Source organism: Capra hircus, assembly GCF_001704415.2.
Source record: "Capra hircus breed San Clemente chromosome X unlocalized genomic scaffold, ASM170441v1, whole genome shotgun sequence".
Classification (NCBI taxonomy): domain Eukaryota; kingdom Metazoa; phylum Chordata; class Mammalia; order Artiodactyla; family Bovidae; genus Capra; species Capra hircus.
In genome coordinates this window covers 47080139-47101445 of record NW_017189517.1, presented here as the reverse complement: position 1 = coordinate 47101445, position 21307 = coordinate 47080139, and positions in this window count along the sequence as shown.

Sequence of the window (21307 nt, the reverse complement as noted above, 5' to 3'; positions counted from 1 at the left end):
GTGGATTGCCATTTCCTTCTCCAGGGGAGCTTCCCAACCCAGGGATTGAACCCAGGTCTCCCATATTGCAGGCAGACACTTTACTCTCTGAGCCACCATGGCGCTAGTCTAAAGGTATCTCAAGGGTGGATTATTTATTTGAGGACAGTACCCCCCCCTTAAAGCCCATTCCTAGTCTAGTTACTCCTAAGTCCAATTCCTATTTTACTTTTTTTTTTTTTTCTTATAAGGCATGTCACAATGCTCCACAGTTCCTGCTTAGAACCTAAGGTAACACCTTCCTTAAAACAAACAAGCAAATAAAACCTTTTTATCTCTGAAACTAAACAGGCTTAACACGGCTAATATACAGAGGGTTTCCAGTAGGCTTCTTCTAGCATGAGTTTTTTTATCAAAAATTTGAAATTGATTATACATTCACACATTAAACCATTGACCACTGCTTCAGATCCATTCTAGTCAAATTCTATATATCTCAGCTTTCATAAACTGAAAATGGTTTGTTTGGTTTTTATTCTTGGCAAACAAAACCTTATGTGAAAATCACATAAGTATTATTTTAATTATTCCATATCAAGAAATGGCAAAATCAACAAGTGGGACTACTCAAAAACTTCTGCACAGCAAAAGAAACAACACAATGAAAAGATAATCTACAGAATGGTAAAAAAAAAAAAAAATTACCATATCTCAGATAAGGAGTTAATATTCAAAAATATAGAATGAACCCAAACAACTTAATAAAAATGCAAGCAATCCAATTAAAATGGGCAGAAGAACTAAATAGTTCTTTTTCCAAAGAGGGACATCAAAATGGCCAAAAGGAACATGAAAAGACGCTAATCATTGAGAAAATGCAAATCAAAACCATAGTGAGATGTCATCTCACACCTGTTAGAATGGCTGTTGTGAAGAAGACAAGACAAAAGGTGTTATCGAGGATGTGGTGAAAAGGGAACCCTTATGCTTCGTTGGTGGGAATGTAAATTGGTCCAACCCTTATGGAAAACAGTATGGAAGTTCTTCAAAAATTTTTAAAAAGTCTCTGTTTTCTTCTCCTCCCTTAGTAACTGAATCAATGGGTATCACTATACACAAAACCATGTTGAGTCACTAAAAGTTAATTGTGAAGTACCACGTGACTATATACCATGAAAACAGTCATCTCCGTCATGGTTTATTGCCGGAAGCCAGTGTGAGGAATCCCGCCCGTGACAAGGTCATGAGGAAGGAAGCTGACATACGCAAGGCGTGTTCAGACTTCAGGGACCCCTCTGGAAATTCCTAAGCATGTACCCCAACAAAAATCTGCCGGCTTTTGTGCTCTGCTTTTCCACTTTTCTGACATTCTCTGGAAAAAGTCAATTCAGGGCTTTAGTCTTCTGCATTTGAAAGAGTGTTTCAATCCAAAAACCCCTCTGATGGCTTTTTAGCCTGCCTGCAGGACTCTTACAGCTGCGCGTGTGATTGTTTGAGGCCTCCTGACCTCAGGAGGCACAGGAAGCTTAAAACATCCTAGGAATGTAGGGGCTTCCAAGGAGTCAAAGTCATTAGAATAGGACTGATTAAAAGTTTCATTTGTTGAGTCGATACTTGGTGCCAAATTTTCATATCCTTTATTAGTAGATATAGTTGGTATATAGAAAAACAAGTAGTAGACCTGGTATTAGCAACATTAGATCTTTGAGTTAAGTACCTTCTTTGTTATAACCCACTGAGCCTTTGTTCTATAGAGATGTAACTTTAGCGCTTAAAGGAAATGCAGATTAAAGGAAAACAGTTAGGGGAAACAAAATTAGCATTCATTAAGGAAGAGAGCCAAAAAGTGTTAACAAGCCTCTTGGCCAGAAGATAATATAAATCACCTGAGAGCTTTTGTATACAAAATGGTATACAGAAAGAGTCTGGGCTGCGAACGCTACATAATTTTGTGTTACCCATTGAACTACATGTTTTATCAAAAGTATAAAAGGCTTTCTGAACAATAAAGGATTGGACCAGATTCTCAAACTAGTGTCTTGGCCTGGTTTCTTGGGAATCTGGCTTCCCCTGTGTCTCTCTCTCTTCTTCTCTCCCTTTCCCTCCCTCTGCTCTTTACTTTAATTTCAGGCTGAATTTCCTTCTGGGGTGCAGAGGCTCGCCAGGTCTACTTACTTGCCCTGGCTGTTAAGACCCGCCCGAAAGGGAGCTTAAGGCGAGGCACCCTTAGATATACAAGTGGGCGTCGTGGTCCAACGTAAATGGTGCAAATTCCTTGTCTAGAATTTTATTGGTCTTCTGTGTAAACCAAGCTATTCAGCCCTCTTCCTCCACTTAATCTTCCTACTACACAATAGTTTCTTAATCTAATCTTACATTAATAAATAAACAAGTCTTTCAACGCCAAGGCCATCCACCCTTCGAATTCCCTGGATCCAGCGGGGCTGGACCCCGGCAGTTTATAATTACAAAAAGAAGTCACCATATTAATATTTTAACTCATTTTTTTCATATTTTGACCCATTGACATCCTAGGGAATGAATTTGATCAAAAAGAAAAGGCATATTTCTATTCAAAAAGTTAAGAAATATCTAGAAAAAATTCAAACAAGTATTCTAATCATGAAAAAGCATAAAAGGGCAGTGTATGGTTGCATTTCTGGCAGGCAATAATGACTGAACATTTTATTTATTTATTTTGACTGTGTTCAGTTCAGTCACTCAGCCGTGACCGACTCTTTGCGACCCCATGAATCGCAGCACGCCAGGCCTCCCTGTCCATCACCAACTCCCAGGTTCACTCAGACTCACGTCCATCGAGTCCATGATGCCATCCAGCCATCTCATCCTCAGTAGTCCCCTTCTCCTCCTGCACCCAATCTCTCCCAGCATCAGAGTCTTTTCCAATGAGTCAACTCTTCGCCTGAGGTGGCCAAAGTACTGGAGCTTCAGCTTTAGCATAATTCCTTCCAAAGAAATCCCAGGGTTGATCTCCTTCAGAATGGACTGGTTGGAACTCCTTACAGTCCAAGGGACTCTCAAGAGTCTTCTCCAATACCACAGTTCAAAAGCATCAATTCTTCAGCACTCAGCCTTCTTCACAGTCCAACTCTCACATCCATACATGACCACAGCAAAAACCATACCCTTGACTAGACGGACCTTAGTCGGCAAAGTAATGTCTCTGCTTTTGAATATGCTATCTAGGTTGGTCATAACTTTTCTCCCAAGGAGTAAGTGTCTTTTAATTTCATGGCTGTAGTCACCATCTGCAGTGATTTTGGAGCCCCCCAAAATAAAGTCTGACACTGTTTCCACTGTTTCCCCATCTATTTGCCATGAAGTGATGGGACCGGATGCCATGATCTTCCTTTTCTGAATGTTGAGCTTTAAGCCAAATTTTTCACTCTCCTCTTTAACTTTCATCAAGAGGCTTTTTAGTTCCTCTTCACTTTCTGCCATAAGGGTGATGTCATCTGCATATCTGAGGTTATTGATATTTCTCCCAGCAATCTTGATTCCAGCTTGTGTTTCTTCCAGTCCAGCGTTTCTCTTGATTTACTCTGCATAGAAATTAAATAAGCAGGGTGACAATATACAGCCTTGACGTACTCCTTTTCCTACTTGGAACCAGTCTGTTGTTCCATGTCCTGTTCTAACTGTTACTTCCTGGCCTGCATACAGATTTCTCAAGAGGCAGGTCAGGTGGTCTGGTATTCCCATCTCTTTCAGAATTTTCCACAATTTATTGTGATCCACAGAGTCAAAGGCTTTGGCATAGACAATCGAGCAGAAATAGATGTTTTTCTGGAACTCCCTTGCTTTTTCCATGATCCAGCAGATGTTGGCAATTTGATCTCTGGTTCCTCTGTGTTTTCTAAAACCAGCTTGAACTTCAGGGAGTTCACGGTTCATGTATTGCTGAAGCCTGGCTTGGAGAATTTTGAGCATTACTTAATAGCATGCGAGATGAGTGCAATTGTGCAGTAGTTTGAGCATTCTTCGGTATTGCCTTTCTTTGGAATTAGAATGAAAACTGACCTTTTCCAGTGCTGTTGCCACTGCTGAGTTTTCCAAATTTCTTGGCATATTGATTGCAGCACTTTCACAGCATCATCTTTCACGATTTGAAACAGCTCATCTGGAATTCCATCACCTCCACTAGCTTTGTTCGTAGTGATGCTTTCTAAGGCCCACTTGACTTCACATTCCAAGATGTCTGGCTCTAGATGAGTGATCACCTCATCGTGATTATCTGGGTCGTGAAGATCTTTTTTGTGCAGTTCTTCCGTGTATTCTCGCCACATCTTCTTAATATCTTCTGCTTCTGTTAGGTCCATACCATTTCTGTCCTTTATCGAGTCCATGTTTCCATGAAATGTTCCCTTGGTATCTCTAATTTTCTTGAAGAGATTTCTAGTCTTTCTCATTCTGTTGTTTTCCTCTATTTCTTTGCATTGATCAGTGAAGAAGGCTTTCTTATCTATTGCTATTCTTTGGAAATCTGCATTCCGATGCTTATATCTTTCCATTTCTCCTTTTCTTTTCGCTTCTCTTTTTTTCACAGCTATTTGTAAGGTCTCCCCAGATAGCCATTTTGCTTTTTTGCATTTCTTTTCCATGGGGATGGTCTTGATCCCTGTCTCCTGTACAATGTCACGAACCTCATTCCATAGTTCATCAGGCACTCTATCAGATCTATGCCCTTAAATCTAATTCTCACTTCCACTGTATAATCATAAGGGATTTGATTGAGGTCATACCTGAATGTTCTAATGGTTTTCCCTACTGTCTTCAATTTAAGTCTGAATTTGGCAATAAGGAGTTCATGATCTGAGCCACAGTCAGCTCCTGGTCTTGTTTTTGTTGACTGTATAGAGCTTCTCCTTCTTTGGCTGCAAAGAATATAATCAATCTGATTTCGGTGTTGACCATCTGGTGATGTCCATGTGTAGAGTCTTCTCTTGTGTTGTTGGAAGAGGGTGTTTGCTATGACCAGTGCATTTTCTTGGCAAAACTCTATTAGTCTTTGCCCTGCTTCATTCCACATGCCAAGGCCATATTTGGCTGTTACTCCAGGTGTTTCATATCTTTCTAATTTTGCATTCCAGTCCCCTATAATGAAAATGACATCTTTTTTAGGTGTTAGTTCTAAATGGTCTTGCAGCTCTTCATAGAACTGTTCAACTTCAGCTTCTTCAGCATTACTGGCAGGCCATAGACTTGGATTATTGTGATATTGAATGGTTTGCCTTCGAGATGACCAGAGATCATTCTGTTGTTTTTGAGATTGCATCCAAGTACTGCCTTTTGGACTCTTTTGTTGACCATTATGGCTACTCCATTTCTTCTAAGGGATTCCTGCCCACAGCAGTAGATATAATGGTCATCTGAGTTAAATTCACCCCTTCCAGTCCATTTTAGTTCGCTGTTTCCTAGAATGTTGACATTCACTCTTGCCATCTCTTGTTTGACCACTTCCAATTTGTCTTGATTCATGGACCTGACAGTCCAGGTTCCTATGCAATACTGCTCTTTATAGCATCGGACCTTGTTTCTATCACCAGTCACATCCACAGCTGGGTATTGTTTTTGCTTTGGCTTCATCCTTTCATTCTTTCTGGAGTTATTTCTCCACTGGTCTCCAGTAGCAAATTGGGCACTGCTGACGTGGGGAGTTCCTCTTTCAGTATCCTATCATTTTGCCTTTTCATACTGTTCATGGGGTTCTCAAGGCAAGAATACTGAAGTGGTTTGCCATTCCCTTCTCCAGTGGACCACATTCTGTCAGACCTCTGCACCATGTCCCGCCCATCTTGGGTTGCGCCGTCGGCATGGCTTAGTTTCATCGAGTTAGATAATGCTGTGGTCCTAGTGTGATTAGATTGACTAGTTTTCTCTGAGTATGGTTTCAGTGTGTCTGCCCTCTGATGCCCTCTTGCAACACCTACCGTCTTACTTGGGTTTCTCTTACCTTGGGCATGGGGTATGTCTTCAAGGCTTCTCCAGCAAAGCACAGCCACTGCTCCTTACCCTGGACGAGAGGTATTTCCTCACTGCTGCCCTTCCTGACCTTCAACGTGTGATGGCTCCTCTAGGCCCTCCTTCCCCCTCGCAGCCACCACTCCTTGGATGTGGGGTTACTCCTCCTGGCCACCACTTCTGGACGCAGATGCAGGGTAGCTCCTCCTGGCTGCCGTCCCTGGCCTCGGATGTGGGGTAGCTCCTCTCGGCATTTGCCCCTGACCTCAGACTCAGGGTAGCTCCTCTTGGCTGCTGCCCCTGATCCCGGATGCAGGGTAGCTCCTCTTGGCTGTTACTGTGCCATTGCAGCCTGGCACTCTAGGCTGCTGCCCCTGACCTCGGACGTGGTGTAGCTCCTCTCGGCCATGCTTAGTGTGCCCGCCGCAGCAGCCTGTGCTTAATGCGCAGGCCAAAGAAAGGAAAGAACAAGTCAGAATCACAAGGCCTAACTCCTTCATCCTGGGACTGTGCCTGCAAGATGAGGAGAGCGGTTGGGGCCGTGCCTCCATTTTGTCAGTAATGCCTAACGTGGCTCCCAGCAGTAAACAAACTATATTTTAACAAAATTTTTAAAACGAGAGAAATGCCAAGGTAATAGCAAGGGATGTTACAGAAACTCAAAGTTCTAAAAGCATTTAGTTCTCTTTTAAAATACTGAACATTGCCTTCCTTTCTTGTAGACCAATATAAGTTACTAGGTCATTTTAAGTATAGTTTAAATATTAATGTCGAAATCCAACTATGTTGTTCCATGGCTTTTAAAGCAAATAATATTTTCTACTCTTCTTACTCAACCTGCAAGACCCAAAGTATAGAATGCATCCTCCAAAAAACCTTTTCCACAGCATGAGTATAAATCTTACCTGATATCGCACATTATATTCTATATTATCTAGCATTTGTTCATGCTATCTTTTAAACACTTCACTAATAGCATCATGTTTGCTAGTCTAACAAAGCCTCTCTAATAAACAAGCCTCTCTAAAGTGGCTTTTCATGCCTAGGTTAGGAATCAATGTGTTCTATTTCTCTTGAGTCAGATCATATGACCTTAAGCCTGTAGAAATCCAAAGGGCATTCATCCTGTGCCCTTTCCTCATTGTACACATGATGAGACAATTGAGATTCAGGGAAGACTGTAACAAGATTAGAATCCAGATCTCTCGACTTCCAATTCTTGTACTTATCACTAGACTATGTTCTTTTCTCTGTTCTCCTTAGCATCTAGCTTACTGCTGGACTCCCAGGAAGCTGCTCAGGAACCTTGTGCAGATGAAGCAAGCCTCAGGGACCTTTAGTCTATAGTTATTGCTACTGTCTCCAAACATTGCCAAGTTCTATACTCAGCTAAGAATGCTTCATAAGTTCCATCTAGAATTCTCTGAAAATTGTGACATTCATCATTTATATTTTAATATTCCTTCTTTGTTTTTTAAATGTTATTTGAGCTATTGTGGTGATCTGATAAGTGTACATATATGTGTATTACATGTATATACCTATGCATGGATTATTTTAACATGGAAATATGAAGGAAACATGGCTTGAATTAAATTGTTGGTTTTAGAGTGGGATAAATCTCTCACAGTTTTGAAAGCTGGTACTAGATAGCCTGGGGAAAAATGCCACAACCCTTAAAAAACCCACAGTTTAGATTAAAAACAACTTTCTTAGGCCTTCAGGGATTTCAGGTTCATCTTTCTTATACACATACACATCTACTGAAAATGGCCAGCACATAATAGGTTTTTACAAATAGACTAGAATGTGTATCTTCTTATTTTTTGGGGGGTGGGGGAAGATGGGGGCCTGTGGGCTCTTTGTTGCAGTGCATGGGCTTCTCTAGTTGTGATCTGGGGGTCTAGAGCACTAGCTCAGTACTTGCAGCTCAAGAGCTTATGGAATCTTAGTTCCCTGACCAGGGACTAAACCCGCATCCCCTGCATTGGATGATGGATTCTTGATCACTGGACCACCAGGGAAGTCTGTAGAATGTGTATCTTCTTAAAGCAACTGAAACAATTGCAAAAAAATACCTTCCATAGTTCACAAAGACATATTTTACCTCACAAAAGCATTTTGCCACTATTTCCATTAAATGAGAACACAGCTGCCACTTAGTGGTAAAATAACAACAGCAACAACCACCACCACATCTACACCACCACAAAATCTGCTGAGGGATGGATATTTGCCCTCTCCTTTCTTTTCTTTGAGTGAATGGTAAAGAAGTTGAATGCATCACACACTATATGAGCTAGAATGAATGAATCTCTATTGGTGTTCAGCCAAACTGAAAATTACATTGAAGCTATGCAATCTCAGTCCAGTCAAATGCAAAGCTGATTAAATGGTCCTTTGTTTAGGAGTTGTAAGTGACTTGGCAAGGATTGAAGTGAATCCACATATTGAAGCACTTTTGAAGTACCTACCTCATAGATTTTCTAATCTTAATGATTGATAACCCTAGGTATGCTGGCATTTTTACTCATCCTTGAATTATAACTGCTACCTATGCTTTTCACATTCTAATCTTTACTGTTCGCTTCTTATCCAAGTGATCACAACATATTTATCAGGTAGCTCACTCTGCCTCAATATTAATGAAAATTCCTAAACAATATTTAGGGGTTAGGTATTATTTCTTTTGAAATGAAAAGAAACAGTTTTTAGGAAGTAAACAGGCAACACAACCTATCTGTATTAATGTGCCTAAGTTATAGATTTCATATTCTGCCATGTATCTAGGATCAATTGTACAACAATAACCAGGAAGGTGATTTATTTTTCATTTATTTGTTCCAGTCAAGCTGAAAGTTGCAATGATCTTGGAAACTGGAGCAGCCTCTGGATCTAATATGATCAGTTTAAAGGAACTCAGTATAAATACTACCCATAACTCCTACATCCTAGTTAATAATAAGCTCTGAGATAGTTTAGCTTAAGTCTAGGGCTTCCCTGGTGGCTCAAATGGTAAAGAATCTGCCTGTAATGCAGGAGACCTGGGTTCAATCCCTGGGTCAGGAAGACCCCCTGGAGAAGGGGATGGCTACCCACTCGAGTATTCTTGCTTGGAAAACCCCATATACAGAGAGGTCTGACAGGCTACAGTCTATGAGGTCGCCAAGAGTCAGACACAATTGAGCGAATAACACTTTCACCTTTCAGGAACTATAAATTTTGGTGTATTTGGCCAATTAAGGAAATTAAGAAGAGATATTCACCAGAATTTTAAATTATTTCTCATACATGACCAAAATACAATTTTACTGAAATTGTTCCTTGATTGTGTGCATCCGAAACTGAATTGCAACATCTTGGGGTGTTAGTACGCTATCCTTTTCACTGTCATACTCCACCTGTGATGCATACTTATTGGCACTCAGTAAATAATTAAATTGAATTAGATCTTCAATATCTTGAGGTATTTGACACCAATAGTGAGAAAGTACCATTTATATGGGCTTCCCTGATGGCTGAGATGGTAAAGAATCTGCCTGTTGCAAGAGGCCCACTTTTGATCCCTGTGTCGGGAAGATACACTGAAGGAGGGCATGGCAACCCACTCAAGGATTCTTGTCTGCAAAATCCCATGGACAGAGGAGCCTGGTGGGTTACAGTCTATGTGGTCCCAAAGAGATGGACACGACTGAACAAATAACACTTTCATTTTTTTCAACCAGTTGTCTTTGTTTTTTTTTTTACATTATTAAACTTTAAAATTAAAAATAAAATAATTTTGATAACAGTAGGGAGAGGACATATGTATACTTAATGGCTGATTCACGTTGTTGTATGGCAGAAACCAATGCAACATTGTAAAGGAATCATCCTCCAATTAAAAAATAATAAATAAATGAATATCATCTATCGATATTAGGAAAACATAATGATGTGGGTAACTTTGAAGCTCCCTCACAATGCATGCAGATTATTTATGAGTTACTTTGTATGAATATATCCCTAATAAATAGTTGGTTTTCAAAAATTTGTATGAAGATATATGCCGGGGTCCAGCCCCAGTGGATCCAGGGTGATTCGAAGGTGGGGAGGGAGTCGGCATCTTTGGAAAAATACATATTTAATCACAGATATAGAGGGATTAGAAATGGGTAGTGTAGTAGGAAGATTAGTGGAGAAAAAGAGACTGAATAACTTGGATTACGTGGAATAGCATCCATGCTCCAGATGGGAATTCAGCCAGAAAAACGGGAGCAAGAAAGAAGTGACATGGGGGAATCAGTCTTTCCAGAAACTGATCCGATCCTTTATTTTTGGGTTTGCTTATATACCTTTTGTTACACATAGGGATGTATATAGAGTCACGTGGGAGTCAGCAGTCCTGACCTTTATCAAAATCAGGTGCTTCACATAAATATATAAAAAAAGGTACATCATCTTCTGGCCATGAGTGAGACCTGCTGACATTTTATGATCCTTTCTTTCTGATAACCAAAAAACTTATTTCTTCCAAGGGTGTTTTTTCTTAAACCAGGCACCACCCTCCAAGTAAAGTTACATTCCTATAGGGTGAGGGTGTAGTGAGTTACAATCAAGAAAGGAATTTATTTAACCCAAGGTTAACATGATTAATCTTAAAGGTTAATACTTATTTATCCTATATGCTTAAAGGTTAATACTTATTTCTCCTATATGTTAGTTATATTCATTATAAGGGTAGGGAACATGGAGATTTAGCAGCAAACATCAGCCCAACAAGTGAAAATCCTTTCACCAATGTTCCCCTTAAGATCTATTTGGTCTTAAGATAGTGATAAAGTTTAGCAAGGACACAGTGATTTATAACAAAGTACAGTGATCTATTACAAAAGAGAAAATCCATTAACTCAAAAAGTCTAGTATTGCTAACATCAAACTACTGTATTTCCTTTGCTATATTCCAAATACATTGATTAATATATTCCCAGGTGCCTAAGGATATGGAGGCCTGGCGGCAATGATTGACTCAACAAGAAGAAAAAGCCCTATGCTATTTAAGACTCTCAAAATACTCCAAAACTCCTTGTGCTGTTTATGGTTAAGAGGTAGTAAACAATCATGTGGCAGGAGTATGGATAATCCTGTCACACAAGCTAGTCTGTCAGCAGAGAGGTTTGACCTGAGACACCCTTGTCCCACCCAGAGCAGGGAATTAGCAGCAATTATTGACACAACAAATGAAGAACCCTTCACCAATATAATTCCTAACCAACCCACTATACTAATAATTTCTAATTCCCCAAAATAATTTGCCTTTAGTAAGTCTAAAACATCTCATGCCTCTCAGGTTGGGAGGCTGTAAACAATCACATGTGGCCGGATGAACCTATACAGGTGGGCTAGATAACCTTCAGAGGAGTCCGTAAGCTGAAACACTCTTGTCACACCCAGGAATTTTTATTGCCTTGGAGCTGCACGTTTACTCCTTCTCTGAGAGAAATGGTTATGGGGGAGAGCCCCCATAAAGTCAGAGGTGTAGGTGAGAGCATAAAACAGACTCTGGTTTTGGGGTTAGATGCTCGGCAACAGGGGGTTTCCTGAGGCTTGATCACGCCTTTCTGTATGCCAAGCCTCGTTCCTCATGACCTTTGCCATGGGCGGAGTTCCTCACGCTGGCTCCCGGCAGATATATAAAAATATAAAACCTATATGGTCATCATTAGATAGCATGATATTTCTCCATATGCCCAATTTCTTTTCTCATTCCCTTGAATCTGTGTCATATTCTGTTTCTAAAGTTTGTATTCAATTGCAAATTTTCACAGCATTCAATTTCTTGTCAAATAGAACAAATCAGATGAGAGGTGATCATGTATTCAAAAAATAAGGCAGATTAATATAACTACATTAAAATGTCCTTCATCTGCTCTTGCCTTATCTCTGGGACTCAAGCTATTAGTACAGTAAAATACTTTCTCAGGTCTTAAGAAGTTCTTTTAAGGACATCCAACCAAATTGACCAAATCAATTCTAGAGGATTTGGGAATCATATCAATACGTCTATGCTTATTTTGCTAATATAAGTCTGCATTGGCTCTTTCATTTTCTGGTTACTTTTATACTCACAATATTCAATATGTCTACTAAATATATCACTGAAGGATATTAGACTAGAAAAATTCCTATCTAAATCTATTGTTTTTACTACCTGTCAAATAGACCATGGCCATTTAAAAAGGGTGACAAATGTGTAGTATCTTACTGACTCATAGACATAGAAAACAGACTTGTTGCTAAGCGGGACAGGGTATGGGGGAGGGATGAATTGGGCATTTGAGATCAGCAGATGCAAGCAATTATATATAGAATCAATTTTAAAAAGTTCTACTGTATAGCACAAGGAACTATATTTAATATTTTGCAGTCAACCATAATGGAAAATAATATGAAAAATTATATATATATATATATATATATATGCGTGTAGCTGACACTTTGCTATACAGCACAAATTAATACAACACTATAAATCAAGTATACATTAATACAATAAAAATTTTCTGAAAGTATGATATATTGTTCAAAGAAGTTTTAATAGCAGAGATGATCTATTTGGGCAGTTCATGCTTGAATATGTTCTGGGTGTCATTTTTGTTTAGGAAATTTTCAACCGTGCTCATATATATATATATATATGTGTGTGTGTGTGTGTGTGTGTGTGTGTGTGTGTATACTTGTAAAATTTGGAAATCAGTCTCTTCCTAGAGAGGGGTTCAATTCAACCTTTTATTTATCAAAACAAATTACAAAAAAATTAATAAATGTGACTTGCCTGTAAAATATCAAGTACAAGAGAGAACTCTGGGGATGAATATTCAACAATATCTCTAAACGTAATTTATTCACTCGGAAGAATTAGTGGGGGGGAGAGTCTATTTATAGAAAAGAGAAGGGATCTTCACTATGCAAATAAGCCAGTTATTTCTCAGTCTGTACAAGGTAGTGAATGGCAGACCAAATATCTTGCCCCATCACTTCTTTTTCTTTATTATTTGCTATTTCTGAGAGACGCTGCTAATCACAGTAGACTAAGTTTAGAAGTTGTCATCATTATTATCATGCTTAGTTAATTTTGAGGCTATACTGTCAAAACCTTAATACTTTCAGGTTACATCTATTTCAGAATATGTGAAACTCTTTGCTACCAAATGTAGAGCAAATTCCTGTGTTGGAAGGACTCAACATTATATCTATATCTCAGGATGCTGGCTGGATTGGTTTTAAATTATCACAATAATTCCAGGTTGAAGGCTTTTTCTTGGCATTCATTACACACATGAATGTTGCCATTTTAATCTTATGTGATTTCAGTCTAGTCTATTTTAAAGTTTATAATAGAAACCCCAGGGCCAGGATCTAGTTAGAAAACTACAAACGATATATACTATATTGGAGAGTTCAGAGAAAAATTCAGCAACAATTCTTAAAAAATTCTTCATATTAGAATATCAACAAAACAGTGTACTCATTTGCTTCCCCAGCAAAGATCCATACATTCATTCAGTCTCACTTTTCAAACCTGTCCAGGACTCAGATGTACAATCATTCCCTCATCTATCTGAACTAAACTATCAACTAGAGATATTAACTCTAGTCTTTTCACACTCAAATTCATCAGGCTTACAGCTTTCAGACAGATTTTACTTAAATAACCCTTTGTCATGTCACTACTCTACCTAAGAATCTATTGCCTAACATATCAAATAGAAAGTCTTCCCCACTTTTGAAGGTTTTTAATTCTGTCTCCATAGATAAACTTCCAAAAGGTAAACTTGAAAAAAAGACAGCTCAGTATTTAGGCAGGGTTAAGACAGAGATTCTGAAACTTCAAACATAGCTATAGGTAAGCAGGGGACAGATGAGGCGCCCAGATAATGCAACATCTGAAGTTCTTACAGGTAAGAGCAACTTATCAATTCTAAGGAACTAAGCAAGGTTTGCAGGGATGGAAGTTCTTGAAGATAAAGACAGAAAATGGCTCCACATATAGTAGGAATGTTGGTTATAAACTGTGTACCACCACTTACAGTAAATAAAGACCAACTCTTTATCAGTCTATGAGTCACTGGGTGGTTCTGCTGATCTAGGCCAACCGTGGCCGACTGCCACTGGGACCACTAATGTCTGTGTAGTCAGCTGATGGGTCAACTGGGGACTAGTTTGTGCAGCGTGGAATCTTCTAAGATAACTTAATATTCTTCCATTTGTTTCTGACACTTTTCCAGCAAGCCTGCCGAGACATCTTGTCATGACATTGGCAAAGGTCAAAGAAAGAAAAAAAAATGCACTTGAACTTTGAAAGTCTCTGCCTACATTAATCTTGCTAATATCTCATTGTCCAAAGCAAGTCACATAGCCAAGAGCAGAGTCAGTCTGGAAGAAAGTAAGGTGAAAGAAGCTTTAACCTTTATATTAGTATAGGCCTTACCTGCAACCTGCCTATCCTCCTTCCTCATTTCATTTGTAAAGCAAGTGTGTTCAGGGGTGAAATATCTATGAGTTATAATAGCAGTTGCTGAGAATTTCCTAATATAACTTTGCGGCAAAAGTGTTTGTCCTGTATTTTATATATTCCCAGGAGTCATAGAAAGGAGGAATATACCACCTGGAAATGTTCCGAGAAACTAATTACCTTGGGGAGTTCATAAACATTTCACAGATGGGAGTGTTATATGAAAAAATAAATGATTCTCAGTACTTTGAGATATAAAATCTATACTTCTAAACTAAATTTCATTGTTGCTCAGAAAGGCAATGACTATTCATTCTAACTCTGGGCTTTTAGTCAGTCCTACCATTTTTTATCAAGTAGTATTTTAAATATTTACCCCAGAGTTCTCTCCCACCTTCTTACTTATTCCTAACTTACCTGTTTCCTAATTCTATTTCCACTGGGCTTTGAAATTTAAGCTTTTTGATCCTGAAGTAAATATCCATCTTTGGATCCTGTGTATTTAGTTTTTTCTCAAGTATTTGAACAACTTTCAGTTAGTAGAAGAGTTGTGCCATAGGTAGACCTATCTCCTATAAAACAAATCACCATCCCTAATAATTAGTCAAGTGATTCCATGGGAGGTGGGGTGCAGGCTGGGGTGGGAGCCACAGTGGTGACCAGGACAACCTTGGTGTCTGTCCTCACTAGAGCTTAAAATTTATTGAAGACATACAACATTTAAATATAATTGAAGAAAGTAATCACAATCCTAAACCATCACTTTTCTTCCCATTTCTTACTCACTGAAAACAGATACCTATAAAGGAAGTGAATGAGTAGGTCACAAGGCATGTGACCTAAAAATATAGCTGGACACTCTAGCTTGTCTATGTAAGCCTCCTAATATGTGAGAGCTCATTCTCTGTGTGTTTGTATTTGTATGTGTTTAGTCCCTCAGTTGTGTCTGACTCTTTGCAACCCCATGGATTGTAGCCCACCAGCCTCCTCTGTCCATGGGGTTTCTCAGGCAAGAATAGTGAAGTGGGTTGACATTTCCTTCAGGGGATTTTCCTGACCCAGGGATTGAGTCTGTGGTTCCTGCCACGTTTCATGTATTGCAGGCAGATTCTTTACCACTGAGCCACTGGGAAAGCCCCATTCTATATAAGGTACTATATTTGGTAGAGTAGTAAAATAAAATAGGTGAAAGAAGAGAGTGAAAAAGCTGGCTTAAAGTTAAACATCATAAAAAAAAAACTAAGATTATGGCATCCAGTCCCATCACTTCATGGCAAATAGATGGGGAAACAATGGAAACAATGACAGACTTTATTTCCTTGGGCTCCAAAACCACTGCAGACTGCAACCATGAAATTAAAAGATGCTTGGTCATTGGAAGAAAAGCTATTACAAACCTAGACAGCATATTAAAAAGCAGAGACATTACTTAGCAGACAAAGGTCAATATAGTCAAACTTATGGTTTTTCCAGTAGTCATATATGGATGTGAGAGTTGGACCATAAAGAAAGCTGAGCACCAGAATTAATGCTTTTGAACTGTAGTGTTGGAGAAGACTCTTGAGAATTCCTTGGACTGCAAGGAGATCAAACCAGTAAATCCTAAAGGAAATCAACCCTGAATATTCATTGGAAGGATTGATGATGAAACTGAAGCTCCAATATTTTGGCCACCTGATGCGAAGAGACTATTCATTGGAAAAGACCCTGATGTTGGGAAAGATTAAAGGCAGCAGGAGAAGGGGATGACAGAGGATGAGATGGTTGGATGCCATCATTGACTCAATGGACATAGGTTTGAGTGAACTCCGGGAGATGGTGAAGCACAGGAATCCTGGCATGCTGTAGTCCAAGAGGTCACAAAGAGTTGGAAAGGACTGAGAGAGTGAAGAACAACAAAATAAAATAAGGCCTTGATATCTCCTCTTAAGGAGTTTACATGCTAGTAAGAAAGAAATACACTGTCTACTGGTAAGTTCAGATAGATAGATTCTAAAATCTTCAGAGTTCCAGCAGTAAAAAGATGATAAGTTCTTTTTCACCTGGCAAATGAATTTCCTTAAAAGTTTACATGCTGATTATGAAGAAAAGTTTTCTCCAATAAGGAAGAAAGACCATCAGATGGTGTTCATGGAGAAAATAATTTACAGATGTCTTAACCATGTAGTGATCTACTTTGTATATCAAAGTTTTTCCTATGAGAACAGAAAGAAGTTATATAGACTGCAGAGAGTAGCCATGGAGAGAAAAACCTTTCACTTTTCTCGCTGGTAGATTAGTAAAATAACAGTAGGTAAAATATTGGTCCGCCTTAACAAATGGATGGGAAATATTTCTAAATAGTGTGTGGGGGGGAGTTTATTTTTAAAAACTACTGCTCTGACAATCCCCCAAATCAATAATGCCCCCAAATGCATGTCCTATAAAGTCAAGCTGCATCTGAGCCCCATCTACCTGCCCAAAAGCATCCCCTGCTATTCTTTACCTGGCTGACACTACCACAAGACTACTGGCTTCATTTCAGCTTCTGGAACAGGCCCAAGCTCTCTACCATCTCAAAGTCTTTACATAACCTTTTTTTTTTTTCTACTTCCTAGAGATCTGGTAGCTCAGCTGGTAAAGAATCTGCCTGCAGTACAGGAGACCTGGTTAGATTCCTGGGTTGGAAAGATCCTCTGGAGAAGGGACAAGCTAGCCATTCCAGTATTCTTGGGCTTCCCTGGTGACAGGAGTTTGATCGGGGGTTGGGAAGATCCCCTGGAGGAGGGTGTGGCAACCCACTCCAGTCTTCTTGCTTGGAGAATCCCATGGACAGAAGAGTCTGTAGGGGTTACAGTCCATGGGGTTGCAAAGAGTTAGATATGACTGAGCGATTAGGCATAAGCAGAGATCCTGAAGCATTGGTCCCATCATCAGAATCTCAATAGCCAGTTTTGACTTTATCCTAAAGCTTTCAACTTAGCTGTAACTTCCTTAGAGGGAATCCCTCTTTATCCTATCTAAATATTTTCCTGCCACCTTTTACAAACATCACATTATTCTCTAATGATTTCCCTATTTAATTCCTTCCTAGTACTAATAGCTCATTATAAAATGTAATTAAATCTTTTCTTTGTTTAACATAAGTCTTTCCCCCTAAACTGGAATTTATGTGAGGGTAGGGACCATGTCTATCATATTCACTGGTGCATACTCAAATCATAGCAGAGTACCTGGCACCAAATAGACATTCAAAACTACCTTTAGAATAAGTGAATGAAATATATATATATATATATATAAACTTAAAACCAATATTAAGTAATAGGTAATATTGATTTTATTTATATATTTGTTTCAGTTCAGTTCAGTTCAGTCGCTCAGTCGTGACCGACTTTTTGCGACCCCATGAATCGCAGCACGTCAAGCCTCCCTGTGCATCACCAACTCCCGGAGTTCACTCAGACTCACGTCCATCAAGTCCGTGATGCCATCCAGCCATCTCATCCTCTGTCGTCCCCTTCTCCTCCTGCCCCCAATCCCTCCCAGCATCAGAGTCTTTTCCAATGAGTCAACTCTTCGCATGAGGTGGCCAAAGTACTGGAGTTTCAGCTTTAGCATCATTCTTTCCAAAGAAATCCCAGGGTTGATCTCCTTCAGAATGGACTGGTTGGATCTCCTTGCAGTCCAAGGGACTCTCAAGAGTCTTCACCAATACCACAGTTCAAAAGCATCAATTCTTTGGTGCTCAGCCTTCTTCACAGTCCACCTCTCACATCCATACATGACTATTGGAAAAACCATAGCCTTGACTAGATGGACCTTTGTTGGCAAAGTAATATCTCTGCTTTTGAATATGCTATCTAGGTTGGTCATAACTTTTCTCCCAAGGAGTAAGTGTCTTTTAATTTCATGGCTGCAGTCACCATCTGCAGTGATTTTGGAGCCCCCCAAAATAAAGTCTGACACTGTTTCCACTGTTTCCCCATCTATTTCCCATGGAGTGATGGGACCAGATGCCATGATCTTTGTTTTCTGAATGTTGAGCTTTAAGCCAACTTTTTTGCTCTCCTCTTTAACTTTCATCAAAAAGCTTTTTAGCTCCTCTTCACTTTCGGCCATAAGGGTGGTGTCATCTGCATATCTGAGGTTACTGATATTTCTCCCTGCAATCTTGATTCCAGCTTGTGTTTCTTCCAGTCCACCGTTTCTCATGATGTACTCTGCATATAAGTGAAATAAGCAGGATGACAATATACAGCCTTGACATACTCCTTTTCCTATTTGGAACCAGTCTGTTGTTCCATGTCCTGTTCTAACTGTTGCTTCCTGACCTGCATATAGGTTTCTCACGAGGAAGGTTAAGTGATCTGGTATTCCCATCTCTTTCAGAATTTTCCACAGTTTATTGTGATCCACAGAGTCAAAGGTTTTGGCATAGTCAATAAAGCAGAAATAGATGTTTTTCTGGAACTCTCTTGCTTTTTCCATGATCCAGCGGATGTTGGCAATTTGATCTCTGGTTCCTCTGCCTCTTCTAAAACCAGCTTGAACATCTGGAAGTTCATGGTTCACGTATTGCTGAAGCCTGGCTTGGAGAATTTTGAGTGTTACTTTACTAGTGTGTGAGATGAGTGCAATTGTGTCGCAGTTTGAGCATTCTTTGGCATTGCCTTTCTTTGGGATTGGAATGAAAACTGACCATTTCCAATCCTGTGGCCACTGCTGAGTTTTCCAAACTTGCTGGCATATTGAATATAGCCCATTCACAGCATCATCTTTCAGGATTTGAAATAGCTCAACTGGAATTCCATCACCTCCACTAGCTTTGTTCGTAGTGATGCTTTCTAAGGCCCATTTGTCTTTACATTCCAGGAAGTCTGGCTCTAGAGAGTGATCACATCATCGTGATTATCCGGGTCATGAAGATCTTTTTTGTACAGTTCTTCTGTGTATTCTTGCCACCTCCTCTTAATATCTTCTGCTTCTGTTCAGTCCATACCATTTCTCTCCTTTATCGAGCCCATCTTTGCATGAAATGTTCCCTTGATATCTCTAATTTTCTTGAAGAGATCTCTAGTCTTTCCCATTCTGTTGTTTTCCTCTATTTCTTTGTGTTGATCACTGAAGAAGGCTTTCTGAATAAAACATGACTGGGCTTCTTCTGCTTTGTTTCCATGATGATGGACTCATCTTCCAAATATTCTGAAGCTTTCGGTTGCTGTACAGTAAGGTGATATAACAGCTGTTCCTTGGCTTCCATAATAGATAGCAGCACTTGCCTCATGAATGACCAAGGTAAATGATATGTGCCTAGCAGGACAAACCCTTCCCTAAGAAGCAGCTTAAATTGATTATTATTTCTGTGTTGAACAACAATCTCAAATTATTGTCAAGGTTCTTTTGGAAAGGTCATATTTGAAATCATCAGTAAAGCAAATTATACATTGACATAGGTATTTCCTATACTTGTTTGCCTCTGGATTATGGGTCATCAGCATCTGTTTATTTACTGGTAACAAGTCAGGTTTGCCAGTGGAAATATTAACTCTTTTAGGCTATTCTTGCAGTTCTGTGAGAAAAACGTAGGGAGCATAAACAGTCAACTTTGAATTAACCTCATGCATACCACCAATATTGGCAATCCACTCCAGTACTCTTGCCTGCTGGAAAATCCCATGGACGGAGGAGCCTGGTAGGCTGCAGTCCATGGGGTCGCTAAGAGTCGGACACAACTGAGTGACTTCACTTTCACTTTTCACTTTCATGCATTGGAGAGGGAAATGGCAACCCACTCCAGTGTTTTTGCCTGGAGAATCCCAGGGATCAGGGAGCCTGGTGGGCTGCCATCTATGGGGTCACACAGAGTCGGACATGACTAAAGTGACTCAGCAGTAGCAGCAGCAGCATACCACCAGTATTTGCTAGAAGAGGCTATTTTCATAGTTTATAAGTGACCAACTATAGCTAAATCAAACATCTATGTCTTAAACTGATAGCATTGATAATTTATGTCAGGTTAGAATGAATGGCATTCTTTCATGTTCAGCATTTGCTAGCATTTGTATTCCCACACCCCACCCATCCCACCCACATGAGACACTAGTCTTCTTATTTTTTAATTTTATTTATTTTTTTTATTTTTTAAATTTTAAAATCTTTAATTCTTACATGCGTTCCCAAACATGAACCCCCCTCCCACCTCCCTCCCCATAACATCTCTCTGGGTCATCCCCATGCACCAGCTCCAAGCATGCTGTATCCTGCATCAGACATAGACTGGCGATTCAATTCTTACATGATAGTATACATGTTAGAATGCCATTCTCCCAAATCATCCCACCCTCTCCCTCCCTCTGAGTCCAAAAGTCCATTATACACATCTGTGTCTCTTTCCCTGTCTTTCATACAGGGTCGTCATTGCCATCTTCCTAAATTCCATATATATGTGTTAGTATACTGTATTGGTGTTTATCTTTCTGGCTTACTTCACTCTGTATAATCGGCTCCAGTTTCACCCATCTCATCAGAACTGATTCAAATGAATTCTTTTTTACCGCTGAGTAATACTCCATTGTGTATATGTACCACAGCTTTCTTATCCATTCATCTGCTGATGGACATCTAGGTTGTTTCCATGTCTTAGCTATTATAAACAGTGCTGTGATGAACATTGGGGTACATGTGTCTCTTTCAATTCTGGTTTCCTCGGTGTGTATGCCCAGCAGTGGGATTGCTGGGTCATAAGGTAGTTCTATTTGCAATTTTTTAAGGAATCTCCACACTGTTCTCCATAGTGGCTGTACTAGTTTGCATTCCCACCAACAGTGTAGGAGGGTTCCCTTTTCTCCACACCCTCTCCAGCATTTATTG